The 14715-nt window shown below is 40.3% G+C and overlaps 1 protein-coding gene across 1 annotated transcript in view; it reads right to left on the bottom strand.

Moving 5' to 3' along the window:
- The window catches only part of GREM2 (gremlin 2, DAN family BMP antagonist), a 36826-nt gene extending 22832 nt beyond the window's left edge, over positions 1-13994 (bottom strand). The window contains exon 1 of the mRNA XM_027895759.1: positions 13734-13994. The gene's annotated coding sequence lies outside the window, so the exon portion shown is untranslated. The remainder of the gene's footprint in view (positions 1-13733) is intronic.
- Between the last annotated feature and the right edge of the window lie 721 nt (positions 13995-14715).

Genomic DNA, 14715 nt, shown 5'->3' on the forward strand with positions numbered 1-14715 from the left:
TCCCCTTTTTTTTTCCCAAACAATTCTGCAGAAGCCTCTGCTCATAAGATGCAGAGTTTTTTAAACACTTTTCTTCAGAATTATCTGAAGTTTAATAATTTCCCTCCCTGGCACACTGACTTACGTACACTTTAAACCTAATCCCCAAACCTTCCCTATTGGCAGCAAAAGGAGTGCAGCTGTCTGCCTCACGTATGGAATTCCTGATACCAGACATCTAATTTTTATATTTTTCAGTGGTCCTTACGACTCCTGAGAGTGCTGCCCCTACATCTAAGTTGCTCAGTTTTACATTCAAAAACAGGTGCTTTGGAAAACCAGGACATGCACTTCCATTAGACTTTGCAGCTCAGTCTACAGAGCACGTCATTTTGTTTGAAAACCACCTAGGCAGGTGACCACAAAGCAGTTTATCTTAGATATTAGTCACGTGCTTCTCTGCAAGCCTTATTAAATTCAGACTGTCAGGCTAATCTATCTTCACAGCTCCACATACTGAGCAAGGATCATGCAAAATTTTTAGCCTTCGTAACATTAAGCAGAGGAAAGTCTAAGCACTCTAAGAAAAAGGTTTAAGGTTACTTGCCCAACGTGAAACAAAAAGTTTGGGGTTCCATGTTTACAAACTAGCACTCTAGGCATTGCTATTTGTAGAATTCCTTTGACCTTCATAACAGGCCAGTCTTCCGCATAGTGAAAATAGGTGGAAGGAAAGAAGGCAAAGGCTCAAAGGCTACTTTTACCCTCCGCGTATCTAAGCAGTGACAGAGGGGCCAGATACATTTAAATTCTTCTTAAGGTACTCAAGAGATTGTGCTGAATTTTCCAGCATAAGAGCAAAATGCTCCTTTCATTAACTTATGCGTGAATCAAGGTTTTATTGTAAGTCTTATATATATGCAAGGTTGGGCTAACAGGCATATTTTAAGTAAAGGTTAAGCTGATATGGGAAGGTGACCGAGACAGAGGGGCAATGTCACTGTTATTCTTGATTCCTGACTTTGTGTGTGTGTGTGTGTGTGCGCGCGTCAAAATACTGCAATTCTATGAGCTAAACCCGTGAAAGAAAAAATGGCTAAATACATTGCCTTCCTCTCCCCACACCCCTACTGTGTTCTGCAGAGATCCCAATGAACAGGAGCAAGCAAAATCTAGGAATGTACAACCCTCCTCTTTGCAGACACTGGTGATTGCTGTCTTCAGCACAGATTCAAAACCACGCCAACATTTGTCTTTCTCCCTATTCTCCTGCACATTCCTTCTGCAGACCTCTAACGACAATTCTGTATCAGGGCAATAGTTGCATGCCACAAGATGATCTGGAGAGACACTGCTGCCTCAACATAGCATGGAGATGACTCAATAGTGACAAAGTAAATCATCCTTCAAAGGTAAGTCAATAGTGAATAAGTAATTTTATCTGTCAAGAGTTAACATGCAATGAATACTTGTAAAGGTTACACAACATAAAATCTACTAGTGGTTAGATATGAGTTCGCTCACATATGCTAACCAAGGAACACTATGAAGGAATAAATCACACTTGACTTCTTAATGAAAAGCCTTAACAACAGCAAGTTAAGAAAAAGATTATATTCTAAGAGATTGTTGGCTTACAGCCAGATATCTCACAGTAAAGATGCACCTACTAAGTATTTCTTAGGTATTGTGTTGAATTTCCATGCAAAAATACTTTAAAAAACAATGAATGAGCAGAATAGTTTGCAATGAATAAAAGAAAATCCTAAAGCTAGTTAAAAAAGTCCCAAAAACTTGCTGAACTCACACACATTATGAAGCCACAAACAGTCAGGAATTTAACTCAGCCCACTGAAAAGCTTAACTCACTTTTCATTTCTGTCACTATTTGTATTTTTCTTTTTTTCAGTTACATTATCTGTTTGGATTTTTTTCTGGAATGTACTTTTCAAGTTCTCTTACAAATTTCTAGCATGCCATGGTATCTTTCCTGTAAACTCTGTGAATACATAGCTTATGATGTTTAAAACATTCTATTTAATTAAATTAAGAATCCTGTTAAAATGTACAAGTAGCAATTGTATGTTCTGAAATCCAGGCTATAAGTATACATCCCTTAAATTTTCCTAACTTCTTGAATAAATAGATCCTTTGAGGTTTACCAGATAAGATGTATTTTAGATTACTCAGACTATCCGAAGGATGCTTTTGCTGCTCTGTGCAATTAGAGCTGAAAGTGCATTTATCTTGCTATAAATAAGGTGACTCTTAAAGAATGAAGTTCAGAAGTGTAATGTCAACTCTTTAGTGGATGTATCTTTGATAGGGTAACTCCATATCTCAAAGTACCTAAGCTAGTTTAACTCAACTTTGAAATTAATTCTGACCTTTATAATTTGTGAAAGTCAGGAAAAGCTGACAGAATAATTTCAGAATTAAATTATGCAAGTTTTATCATAAAACTAAGTAGGTAAAAGCTATTTTGAAAGTTACCATTTAAATATGATGTTGACTCAGAACTACCCTCAAAGTCATACAGAATAAAAGGTATAATTGAAATGTTCCAGAACAATCTATGTATGGAATAATTCAGTTAATCAGAAGAAAACCCTTTCTTCCCTACTTTACAGTACTTGGGTTTAAATATGCTGCTTCCAAAGAGAAAAGTGCAAGGGCAATTAGCAGTTGTTGTCTCATTCTTCTACTACACTAAAATCATATTTTAGAGGTATAGATGGCCTTGTGTAAACCATAAACAAAAGCTTTGGATGTTCCAGGTTAGAAATGTTAAATAATGAAGACAGAAGAGCAATACACACTGGAGAGACATGGTTAACACTGCTGGGTTTTTAAGTGTAAAAGCATATTTGCATTGTCTTCAAGTAATACACTGTTCTACTTCTCTGTGCAGGAGTTAATTCTAATGTGTGCAAATCCGCATGAGAATTCACATCCTTATAGGCTTTACAGAAAAGCAAAACAACTAATTTTTTTTTTCTGCATCTACATGTTAGGCCATAGCTACCTCTTTTAAATATTATTCATATTTACTTACATGAGAAGCACTTTAGCTTTTTAAACTGTTTTTAAAAAAGTGTTCAATGACAGTGACAGTTTTTACAATTCATAAAGTGACCCATAAGGTTCTGTTCAAACAATGACAGCATTATACAATCACAGAACAACCAGGGTTGGAAGGGACATGCCAGTCCAATACCCCTGCCATGGGCAGGGACACGTTCAATTACAGCAGGTTTCTCAAAACACCATCCAACCTGACCTTGAACATTTGTAGTGATGGGATATACACAGCTTCTTTGAGCAACTTGTTCCAGGGTCTCATCACCCTCATTAGCGGATGTCATTGTTCAGAAAATTTGGGAATGCTGGTCTTTGGGCTGTCTCTTAAATAGCAATATTTTCCAAAGATTTTCCACACTTAGCAACTAAGCATGTGTATCTAGACAACTAAGGCCACCCAGTTCTAACAGGGTTTTCAAGACACCAAGGAGTACATCAAGGAGTCTGCACCTATGAGTCTTGTCAGCTAGAGGACATACAGTGTTTTGAACACTTACATCAACATTTACAGCACCATTTCTGAGCCAGTTTCCCATGTGTTGAGTGTATACCATTTTAGACATGCCAGAAGGCACAAAGAAAGGCTGTAATGGAATTAAGACACAACCTAGTGGCCAGAAGCAGAGCCAAGGGCAATATGATCCTTTCAGCATAAGTTTAGACCTATGCCTAGCTGCTGCTACCATGTGGGCATAACCACTGGCAGCATAACAAAGCACGGACACCTTCTGGACCATTAACGCTTTCTGCTGCTTTTGGCAGGGATAGAGTTAATTTTCTTCACAGTAGCTGTGAAGAAACACAGAGATGTTTTAGTTATTGCCAAGCAGCACTTGCACTGCTTCTCATCCTACCCCACTAGAGAGAAAGCTGGGAGGGGACACAGCCGTGACAGCTGACCCCAGCTGACACAAAGGATATTCCAGACCATATGGTGTCATGCTTAGCATATAAAGCTGCTAGAGGACATGTTCAGAGTGATGGCATTTGTCCCCCCAAGTCACCATTGCCTGTGATGGAGCCCAGCTTTCCTGGGGATGGCTGAACACCTGCCTGCCCATGGGAAGTAATTAATGAATTCCATGTTTTACTTTGATTGCACGTGCAGCTTTTGCTTTTCCTGTTAAACTGTCTTCATCTCAACCCACAAGTTTTCTCACTTTTACGCTTCTGATTTTCTCCCCAGTCCCAGCAGGGAGAGGAATGACCAAGGGGCTATGGGAAGCTTTGCTGCCAGACGAGGTTAAACCATGACACATATTTAAGAGACTATTAGATCATGTCACCTCAAAGAAGTTGGCCATGCATTGAAATCAAAAGGCCATCACAAAAGCTTTAGGAAAGATTTACAATCAGTATGAAGACAATACTTATTTAAAAGCAAAACTGAAGCATGATTCTCACCCAAAAAAACCTACCAGCATTGCTGTGTGACTAACTGCTATATACATTATCATGCACCTAGAAGTTCAAAGTCAATAGTGTATCTGTTGCCCAAATTAAGACATCAGTCTTAATCATGGTAAAGAAAGCCAGTTTTCAAACACTTTTAAAGGATAAATAAATATAATGGGGAAAAAATATAATTTGGAGCACTTCATAACCAAAGAATATTCAATTACAGTTCATTTGTATTGAGAAAATAAGCTTCTCTTTAATTAATATGTCTAACCATTCGTATTCTAATGTGACAATAAAAAGCAACTAATTTGGAGTTTTTCTGTAAACAGTAACAATAAATCTAAACCTATCATAAATACAATGACCAGTACATTTCAATGTTCTTAACAAATACATCTAAATTGGAAGGGGGGGGGGTGAGGGAGGGGGGAAGCAATAAACATGGCATCAGCATCTCAAACTCCCTATATTTTACACATTCAGATAGAGCTTAAGTCAGTCATGTTGACTGCTACCAGTTATTTATATGAGTAAATGAAGCTAGTGTCTGAGGGGGGAGATGAACTGGCAATTTGTATATAACAGTGTAAACTGCAAGCACTCTGATTGTAGTCTATCTACGTGGATGAAGCTAAGTAGAAGAGCCAAAATAGGCAATACTCTCTTTTACCCAATAACAAAGGAATATAGAGATTCCTTTCCATCTGCAGCTGAAGTTGCTGAGGACAGATCTGCAGGAGAACTGGCCCCAGCTATGGCCGGAAGCCAGGACTGCCATTGCAGTTAGATACTCAGCAGTCTCATTTGAGATAGGAAACCCTTGGTGTGGACTTCTCACCCGTGCATTTGCTGTTCTATTGCCTGAACAGATCACCTAAAACCAGAGTAAAAATTCCCAGTACCAATAACTCAGCTGGCTGGGAAAGGTCACCTGCAGTGATTCCACAGACCTTTAAAGTCCATTTTGAGTGGGAGAGGAATGAGGAGGAAATAAGACTATTCCTCTACAGCACAAGTGTGTTGAGACAGACTACTTCAAACTCAAATTTATCTCATGCAGGTCAGGAGCTCACATTCACATCTTAAACATGAGAAGAAACAAGTATTTTGGTGTGACTTCATGGGAAGCATACAAATACATGAAAATTCCTATAAAGAGTGATCCTTGCTTTTTAGCAATTTAAGAAATTTCATAGTTGAGAGGAGCATGGAAATTAACTAATTTCCCTAATAATCTTTTTATCAAATAAATTTATTACCTTACATAGCACGAACAGCTTACAGTAGTAGCTTCTAGAACCAATAGTGACTTCATCCTGCAGTTCCTACTAATTACCAACACAAGGTGGGAGTAATCCACTGGCTTTTTGTGGTGCTCAGAAGCACACGGTGAGTAGCTGACCACTTTTCCAAGAGATCTGCCAGTTTGGAGCGATGAAAAAATTTACAAGAGTAGCTTTTGTATCACACCATGATTATGCATTCCCCTCTAATCCTAATATTAAAAAAAAAAAATTCCTGCATGCATTTCATAGCAAAATTACCTAATTCTATTTTACTGATTTGTACAGCACTTGTGACTATGTAAAAATGACCTCTTAACATGTACTTTGAAATGGAAAGTCATCCCTGTGGTCTTTTCTTTCTCCAGAATTCACTCTCTACTTGAAATACTGGCCAAGGCACAAATAAACAAACAGTAAATACAAAACTGGATTGCCATTGCTTCTCAAGAGTAAAGCCTGCCAATGCCAGATATGGATCCAGACACATTGCTGGTTTTACCTCTTCCAGAATAACTTTTCCAAGGAGCTACACCCTTGTCTAGCTTGCTCAAATTCTAAAAATCGCTGTTTATGACTGTGGCTGTAACACTTGACCTAACCAGAAGTGCCAGCAATCAAACCGCAGTCTTTGGAAAGCAACAGGATCCATAATCTTATGGACTTCTTATTTTGACAGACCATGCTATGAGATTCCCAATCCTAAGCCGCCTGAGACGGCTATGCCAGGATAACAGTTCAGATTCCACAAATTACATCCATATTGTCAAGTCTTTCAGTGTCTGGTGTAGTTTTAAATGAACACCAAATCTGTTTGTCGGATAGAGTCCGAACTGCTAAATAAATAGTGATAAATTTCCTAATGCTACTGGGCAGAGTGTTCCTGCAAGTACAATGTGTGTTTATCAGTTTCCCACTGAACTAGCGTTGACTTTCAAATTTCCTTTAATCTTATTATAGTAAACATAGTACAGCTCTCTGGCAAACAAGAGGAACATTCTTCCTGTAATATCATATGCTTCTTTTAAAGAAACTTTAGAGATGTCCAGAAAAGAATTAAGCTCATCTTGGAATGACACAATAAACTTGTTTCCAAAGAAAGAAGTTTTATACAAAATTATATTTTTATACTGAAAAAAAAAAAAACAAGGCTATTTTTAAAAAGAAAAGACTGGCAATTTCTGATAGGTACTCAAAATAGTGTTCACATGTATCACATTTTTTAAGTAAGTTATTGAAACACCAACATAAAAATATTTTTCTACTTGGAAGCAGTCTACCTGAGTTGAAGGATAAAGCAACTGGAATTTTGGATGTAGAATTCAGAAAATAGTAGACTGTAGTTTGTCTAGGAGTTTTTTCAGTGCTCCTTTGAGAAGAAAGAACAGCAAGTGCAGACAACTGTTTTTAAAAAAGTGGATAAAGAAAACAAAATGGTATCTATATGGTACGGTTTTTATTTAAAGTTTCTCTTCATTTGAGAGGAATTTGTGTAGACGGAGGTGGGCTTTGTTTTACAGTTAGAAAAACCAAAATATCTAGATTGAGTTGTTAAATAACTTTGTGTGACTCAATGGACTTTGGTAATTTGAAAGCAAGACAGGTGGCATAACTAGCACAATTTCCAATTGCGTGCATTTGTCTTATCTGCTTGATGGTTTCTATAGAAGAAGGGTCATTGCATATAACAAAAAAAAAAAAGGGTGATATTTTCACATATGTTCTGTGATTCTTGAACAAAATAATTAATTTTCCTAATAATCAGTTTCTTTGACATTTGAATTTTCATCTTCAGCCACTCTTAAGAAGTCACATGCTATGACATTCTGAGCTATGACTTTCCTGAAGGCTCAGCTTCAGTAAGGAATGGAAGCATTAAAGCAGCAGATCAACAATCTTTCTCTGCCTACATGGAACCCAAGATGTTTACGATTTGTTTCAGTTTGCAAGTAGGTACTCCTAAAACTATCTCGGCAAAAACTGTTCTCACTGAAAGATCAGACAAGGTTTCCATAGACTTCATTAATGAAGAATATAGACCAAAGTCAACAAACATGCTTAGTACAAATCCATTGTGTATAGTAATCCGAAAGGTGTCAGCCAGAGAACAAATTAAGTCGAAATACAAGTGATAGCCATCTCTCTCTTTATTAGGAGACTTTATTGGATGCATCCATTAAGTCGTGCAACATTATTCCCTCTCTTCTTTGCCTGTCAACCTTCTCTTGTTCCTCTCAAAGGACATTAAGCTCCAAGTTATGTTGACGGAACAGGAACTGACAATGCTAGATGGATCATAACAAAAAACATGCCTAGAGCAAAGATGTCTGACATCTGAGAGCTTGGTTGTTTTCCTTTTTGGATAGAAGCTTTGACCCACTATTTACACCCCTATCCCAAGCTCTCCCACATATTTTTAAATGACAATTTTCCAGATGTTATCTGTATGGAGACTGGCCAGATTTATGGGCAGGATCCTGCTTAACTCTAAGCCAAACTAGTGTTTTGGCCTCACTGGAAATGAGATTAGGTCTGAGATTTGTACCAGGAAAAAACCCTGCAGTTTCATGCCAGAAATGGCCATGCAGAATTTTTACAATGCTGTTTATTTTTCTGTTAGCACTACTGCAGAATATCAGGCTATTTAGCATTATCATAATAGCACTTAAGCAGAGTAATATGATAGACTAGACACGGCTGGAATCCACAACAAAACTGCACATAAACGGAGAAGGGCAACTAGTTCATATCTAGACCCACTCAACACAGTTTTCCAACTCTAGTAAGTGTTTGTACAAGACAAGGTCAACAAGGCGTTCTGCATGAGCTGTAAAAAATGTTGTTTCCAAGTTTTAAGAGATGTTAAAAATTTAGGAAATTTTTAAGATTTATTGCTGTTAAATCCACAGTCTGATGTTGTATTTGTGCACTGCCCATCACACTCAATAAAAACTGGTTCCAAAATGAAATTTGGAGGGTAAATAATATATTTTCCTTTCCCAGTGTACTTTACTTCCCTCACTTCCTTAACACAAAATAGACAGAAACAAAATCTTTAGGAGTCTTTCTCTATTTGAAGGTATCACAGTTTTAATTTCTGTAAGTTTCATTACAAAATATAGTTTCTTAAAATAATCACTTCCTAAACAATAATAACTTTAAAACTGTCTGGAATGAGATGTAAATTTACTATTTTTCTTTCTCCAAAAAGAAGCTTGTAGTAAAGACAGTAGCATGCATATTTTTATATACAACATACATTTACAATATAAGTAATTCTACATGGCAGCAGAGCCTATATGAAAAACTGACCTTAGGAAATCCCCCTTACTTTTATGACTAATCTAAAATACATCATTATAACTCTTAGAAATGTTATGCAGACATCAACAAAGAACAAAATATTCAGAATTTCACAGATAAATACAGTTAAGCCTAGAAGAAGAAAAAATAATGTTAAAAGTAGGTGCTGTAAGATGACTTTGTGAGAAAGACAGGTTACAACTGAAGTTGCCATGATTGTATCACACCAGATATTGAAAGATAGATTGCCCTCTGTTTTAATGTCCTGGAGCAAGACAGATTTTTATGGTCTGCTTCCCTTTCTGAAACAGGCATCAAAAATCTTCTTTAAAATGATAATAGAAGACTTAATGCATTGAGAACAAGAAATACCATAGTTTCAAGTGACATATCATCATCTACACAACTCATGTTAAAATCTATACTTCATCTCACAGAGAAGCTATGCCTTGAAATAAGGTTTGCAGTTGACAACCTTTAGCTACAGAAATACAACCATGTGAGAAGGAAATGCTCTCTTGTTTCTCACTTCCAATTCTTCCAAGTAGCACAACATTTTCTGCGATTTAAAAGCAGTCTTGGAGCAGTCACAAGAAGAATATTTGTATCATTCACGCCCTACACATGCAACCCTATCATTTCCATCATGATTTTGTGAAAATGTGTGTAAAACTGAAGAGTTGGTAAGAAGTTCAATTTTGCAGCAAGGACAACTGTCTTCTGTTACTAAGTGAGAGAAGGACCTGTTCCCTCACTAAGAGAGAGAAGGATCTGATCCCTGATTGCTCTGATACTATATTTTCTAGTAAGACATGCTTTCATACAAGAGATACCTGTTTATAATTAACAGAATCATTTTTCTATTTAAAATAATTTTCCTCAAAGAAGCAAACTAAAGAAAAACATGAAACTGTAAAAAGCCATACAAATCACCAAACAACAGAGAATGGAAATTTTTCTCATTACAATGAAAACTACAGAAAAAAAAATTTAGCATGTTTTAATCAAACTTCAAGTTTTAAGTGCATGTTCCTGAACATCTCCCTGGGTATCACACATTTCCACCTGCCTGGGGCAACTGGACTGGATTCCAGGGTCAAAGCATGATTCCCATCATATGCTGGGACCCAGGAAATACCCCCACAGGGTATCCCAAGCAATACTTTTTGCCGTACAGGAGATCTAGTCAGCCACAATGCTGCACCCAGGGAACATGGAGTAGCACTTCTAAATGACAGTTTTAAAGTTTCAAGACAGCATTTCTCACCACTTCCACATGAAATGAGGAATATAAACAGCCTTATGGACCTTTGTACACAGACAGGCTATGGCCAGTTACAGGCAAACATGAAGCACCAACTGACAAGCACATCTATCAGACAAGCACAAGGCTGCACTATCCAAAGTTCCCACTATCACATGCCAGACTACAAAAAAAAATTAACTATCCTCATTTGGAACTGAAGAGATCTCAGTGTGAATATATACAAACAGGACAGCCATAGTTGGTTGAGCGGCTGTGCGCTCCTGCTGAGCCAGGAGTTTCTTGGTAACGCATATGTGGGCAGTGGTGCAAGAAGCAGGAACTAGCCCACACTCCTGGGCTAGAATTGGCTTTAGATGGTGCAGTACATCAGAACTGGCATGCTGCAAATGGACCATGTCTATTTTAACAGCTAGCACAGCCCAACAGGAACAGACAGGAAGAGCAAAACATTTAAGCACAGAAGACACCGCATGTATTTTATAGGGTTTTACTTCAGGCTAGCTCTGATCTGCTTCCTTGGACTGTATTTCCAGCAGTGACTCAGACACATCTTCTAGTTTAGATTCATCTTAAAGGAATTCAGCTGGCCCACCATGAGGTATAAGGAGACAGACAGTTAAGTGGGAAGAACTGGAGGAGGGGCATCAAAAGCCCACTCCTGACATGAACCACAGTGCTAATATAAACGCTCCACCATACCCATGAGCCTCTGTGAGTGAAGGGAAAGACCTTTTTGTGCTGCTGTTGAAGATACCTCTTCAGATGTCAGTTAAGGTGCACAGTGACTTGAACTGTTCGATTGTTACTGACTTGAACCGCTCATTGAAATAATTCTAATTCAAGCATCAGAAATGGATAAACACCAATTTACCAATTTCAAATTGGAACTTGCCAGTTTCTAATGCTTGGGTTAGAATTATTTTAATGTGAATTCAGCAGTAATGTAAAGAACTATGAAACTGAGCAGTTGGAATTGGACCAGTTACCAAACTTATTACACAAGACCACAATAGGACTATTTACTACAAAGGATGAAGATCTGGATCTATGAGATTTACACTTTCATAGACATTGACAAATGGTGACTGAAACCAAGCAATTTCCAATATATTTGCAGAGTTCAGTGGGTATTTCAGATATTAATTTTTACCCTCATCTGATACTAAGAAAATAAAAATTTCCACAGTTTAATTCTCATACATTTGTTCTATTCCACACTTAAAGTCATGCACAGTCTATTCAAAGGATAAACAGAAAGAAAATATTTCAGCCAAACCAATCAATCAGCTCAAAATCTAGGGTTAATTTATTTTTGTGCCATCTTTGTAGAGGTCTTACTGATGCTTTTCACTGACACATCTTTCACTTACTTGTCATGCTGCAATGGAAGGCTGAGCAAACCTCGCTGCTACCAGATACACCTCCTCCCTGCATACAATAGCTCTGCATGAACAGCAGGCTGCAACAGAGGTGAGAAGGCAAAATTCTACTTGCTAGGTTTCTTGCTCATCCTACAAAAGAGATTTAGTAAACCGGTCCACTCTCTACAGCTGCACAATAATCATGCACAAATGTTTAGAATTTAGGACTTCACTGCATCTCTTGGATGACAGCAGTTCATGAGGACCATGCAGTAACAGTGAGAGAGAGATACCTTGTTCAGAGCCTGAAAACTGAGACAGCACCCTCATGTCCTGGCTCTCAGTAATCAGCAGACTGCTGTTCCTTACTTCTACTCAGTTATTTTCTCATAGCATTTGTTTAAAATCTTAGGGTATTATTCTTTTTCAGTCTTTGAAAGAAAATAAGAAAGATTAGTCTGAGAGCCAGGAACCAAGTTTTGAAAGTGAAGCATCCGCACTAAAACACATCAAGCGCTCTAAGCAAGCACTCCAGACTGTGCGTACTTCTTTAAGTTCAAGCAACAAACAAATCCCCCAAGGGAACATAGTATCTCTGTTGTATTGGCACTGATGGGAACACAAGACTTGGATATGAATATTGACTTCACCCCGGTTTAGCAAGAAATAGCCTTGATGCAGCCTGATAACCAGCTTGCTAGCTAGGGCTCTGAGCTGACATTGCTTGGTCTTGCACCTGCTGCTTCGTGATTCTTGGGAGGACTATGGGATTCACAACCTGGTGCTTTTTCTCAGGTCTCTACTGTGGCCATTTGTTGGGCTGAAGTTCACCAGATCCTACTCATTGGGCTTTTCTTCTGTTTATTTCTCCTCTTTCAGAGAAAAAAGAGGTTTAAGTTGTTATGAGTTGTTAATTTTGTCCTCAAAAATCCACCAAAGTTATATAACCACTTTCACAATAGCATGCTAAAAATAAGAGCTGTTTAGCTAAATGCCACTGCAATTTTTTATAAGACCTGTGACTCCAATTCTGTAAGACCTGTAGGAGCGCAAATATTTCCTCAGCCTTAGCAGAAAGTCAAGCAGGAGCTCCTTGTGAGACAGACACGGGTTTGTATTATTATAATCCTCAAGTGCGAGGGGAGAAAAAAACCCAGTGTATGCATACACATATGTATATTTCCAACTCATGACTTAAAGTAATGCTATTCGCTCTTGGAGCTGATCCCTCGTCGGGTTTCATAATCACAAACCATCATTAACCCAAAGCAAAGAAAGAAAGGTACAAAGGGGCACGGGTTTAAAGCATGAGCTTATTTTTTTTTCCCCGTTTGTTTTCGGTGGGTTTTTTTTTTTTTTTTTTTTTTTTTTTTTTTTTTTTTTTTTTTTTTTTTTTTTTTTTTTTTTTTTTTTTTTTTTTTTTTTTTTTTTTTTTTTTTTTTTTTTTTTTTTTTTTTTTTTTTTTTTTTTTTTTTTTTTTTTTTTTTTTTTTTTTTTTTTTTTTTTTTTTTTTGCCTCCTTTGGGAGGCAGCGTGAGGACGCGACTCACGACGCTCCAAACGCTGAGAGAGCCATCCAGGTAACTTCCCCGGGCGGTCGGAGCAAGCCACCCAGACCCCCGGCGCCGCCGGCTCTCGCTGATTTCGTTCCGCGCCCCTGCAAACGCCCCGCGGGCGGGGTTGCGGGACGCGCTGCTCTGCGCCGGGGCGTCCGGCTGCCACGGCCGGGGATCCCCGCGCCGGGACGGGCAGGGGCAGGGGCAGGGGCAGGGGCAGGGGCAGGGGCAGGGGCAGGGGCAGGGGCAGGGACGCGGCGGGCGCGGCGAGGGGCGCGGTGCGGGACGGCGCGGCGGGGCTGCGGCGGGCGGAGCGGCCCCGCGCTGTCACCGCCACCGAGCCCGCCGGCCCCGCTGCCAGTCCCTGGAGGGGCGGTAAGACGGCAAGAGAGGAGGAGGAGAAGGAGAAAGAGGAGGAGGAGGAGGAGGAGGAAGGGAACGAGCCGGCCGCAAGAGGAGCAATGCCAGGCCAGGGCGCGGGGTGACCCCCGGCTGCCCCATACCTGCACGGATGCGGGGAAGGGTCCGCAGCGCGGACCGCAGCGGTCCGTCCGCCGGCTATAGATCCCAAGGAACGGTGAAGCCGGGTGGCGGTCGCCGCCCTCTGCCGCTGCCGCTGCTGCTGGTGGCGGTGGTGCGAAGCCTTCGCCGGCTGCAGATGCCCATAGGCGCTCGGTGGGGCCGGCGGTGCGCGGAGAGAGCGAGGCGGCTGTGCCGGTCCCGGCAGCTGCGGGGAGCGCGGCACTGGCTCCGCGCAGCCACTGCCCGAGGAGAGGATCAAGGCCCCGCTTTCGATTGGCTCCGGTGGCCAAACAGCTCACACCGGCCTGCCCGCCCGCCGCCTCCCGACCGCCTCCCCTCCGTCGCCCCACGCGCTCCGCTCCGGGCGGCCCCGCTCCTCCCTGCCGCCCGACGGCTTCTCAACGTGGGGAGCATAGGCGTTCTTTTCCTTCCCCCCACCTCCTCCCCTCTGCCCCACTTCCCTAAGACGACGTCCAATCCCGAGCCCTTTGTTTATGTAGGGGCATTCTCACCCTGGATCTCGAAAACCACACTCCTTCCCTTCGCATCTTCCGCCTTGGGCTGAAGGACCCGCAACTTTAAGCGTTCGTGACATTTTGTGTCATGCTCAATATTCAGACACGCTTTTTCTCTGACCATTTAAAAAAAATATCCCGAGCTGGTAAAATTAAAAGCGTGCAGCGCCTTATCACCTGAGGGCTAAGTCTGAGGTAGGACAAAGCATTCTTTGCCTGAGTTGAGTTTGCTTTTCTTACTTTGTTTGGGTTCCTAGACCCAGCTGGGTTAACTACACGTCAAATCTTGGCATGCACGGAAAATATAATCAGGATGCTAAGCCTCTTCTTCCTTAATCTCGGGCTCTTCAGTCACAGCGGCTGTGGTTGTCATTCCTTGGTGCATCATTGATGCTGGTATTCCTTTTGCTGAGGATGACTTAAGTGACCTGTTGAAAAGGATTCAACC

Source organism: Empidonax traillii, unplaced genomic scaffold (assembly GCF_003031625.1).
Source record: "Empidonax traillii isolate 1590-97213 ecotype Southwest subspecies unplaced genomic scaffold, ASM303162v1 scaffold466:size1224651, whole genome shotgun sequence".
NCBI lineage: Eukaryota > Metazoa > Chordata > Aves > Passeriformes > Tyrannidae > Empidonax > Empidonax traillii.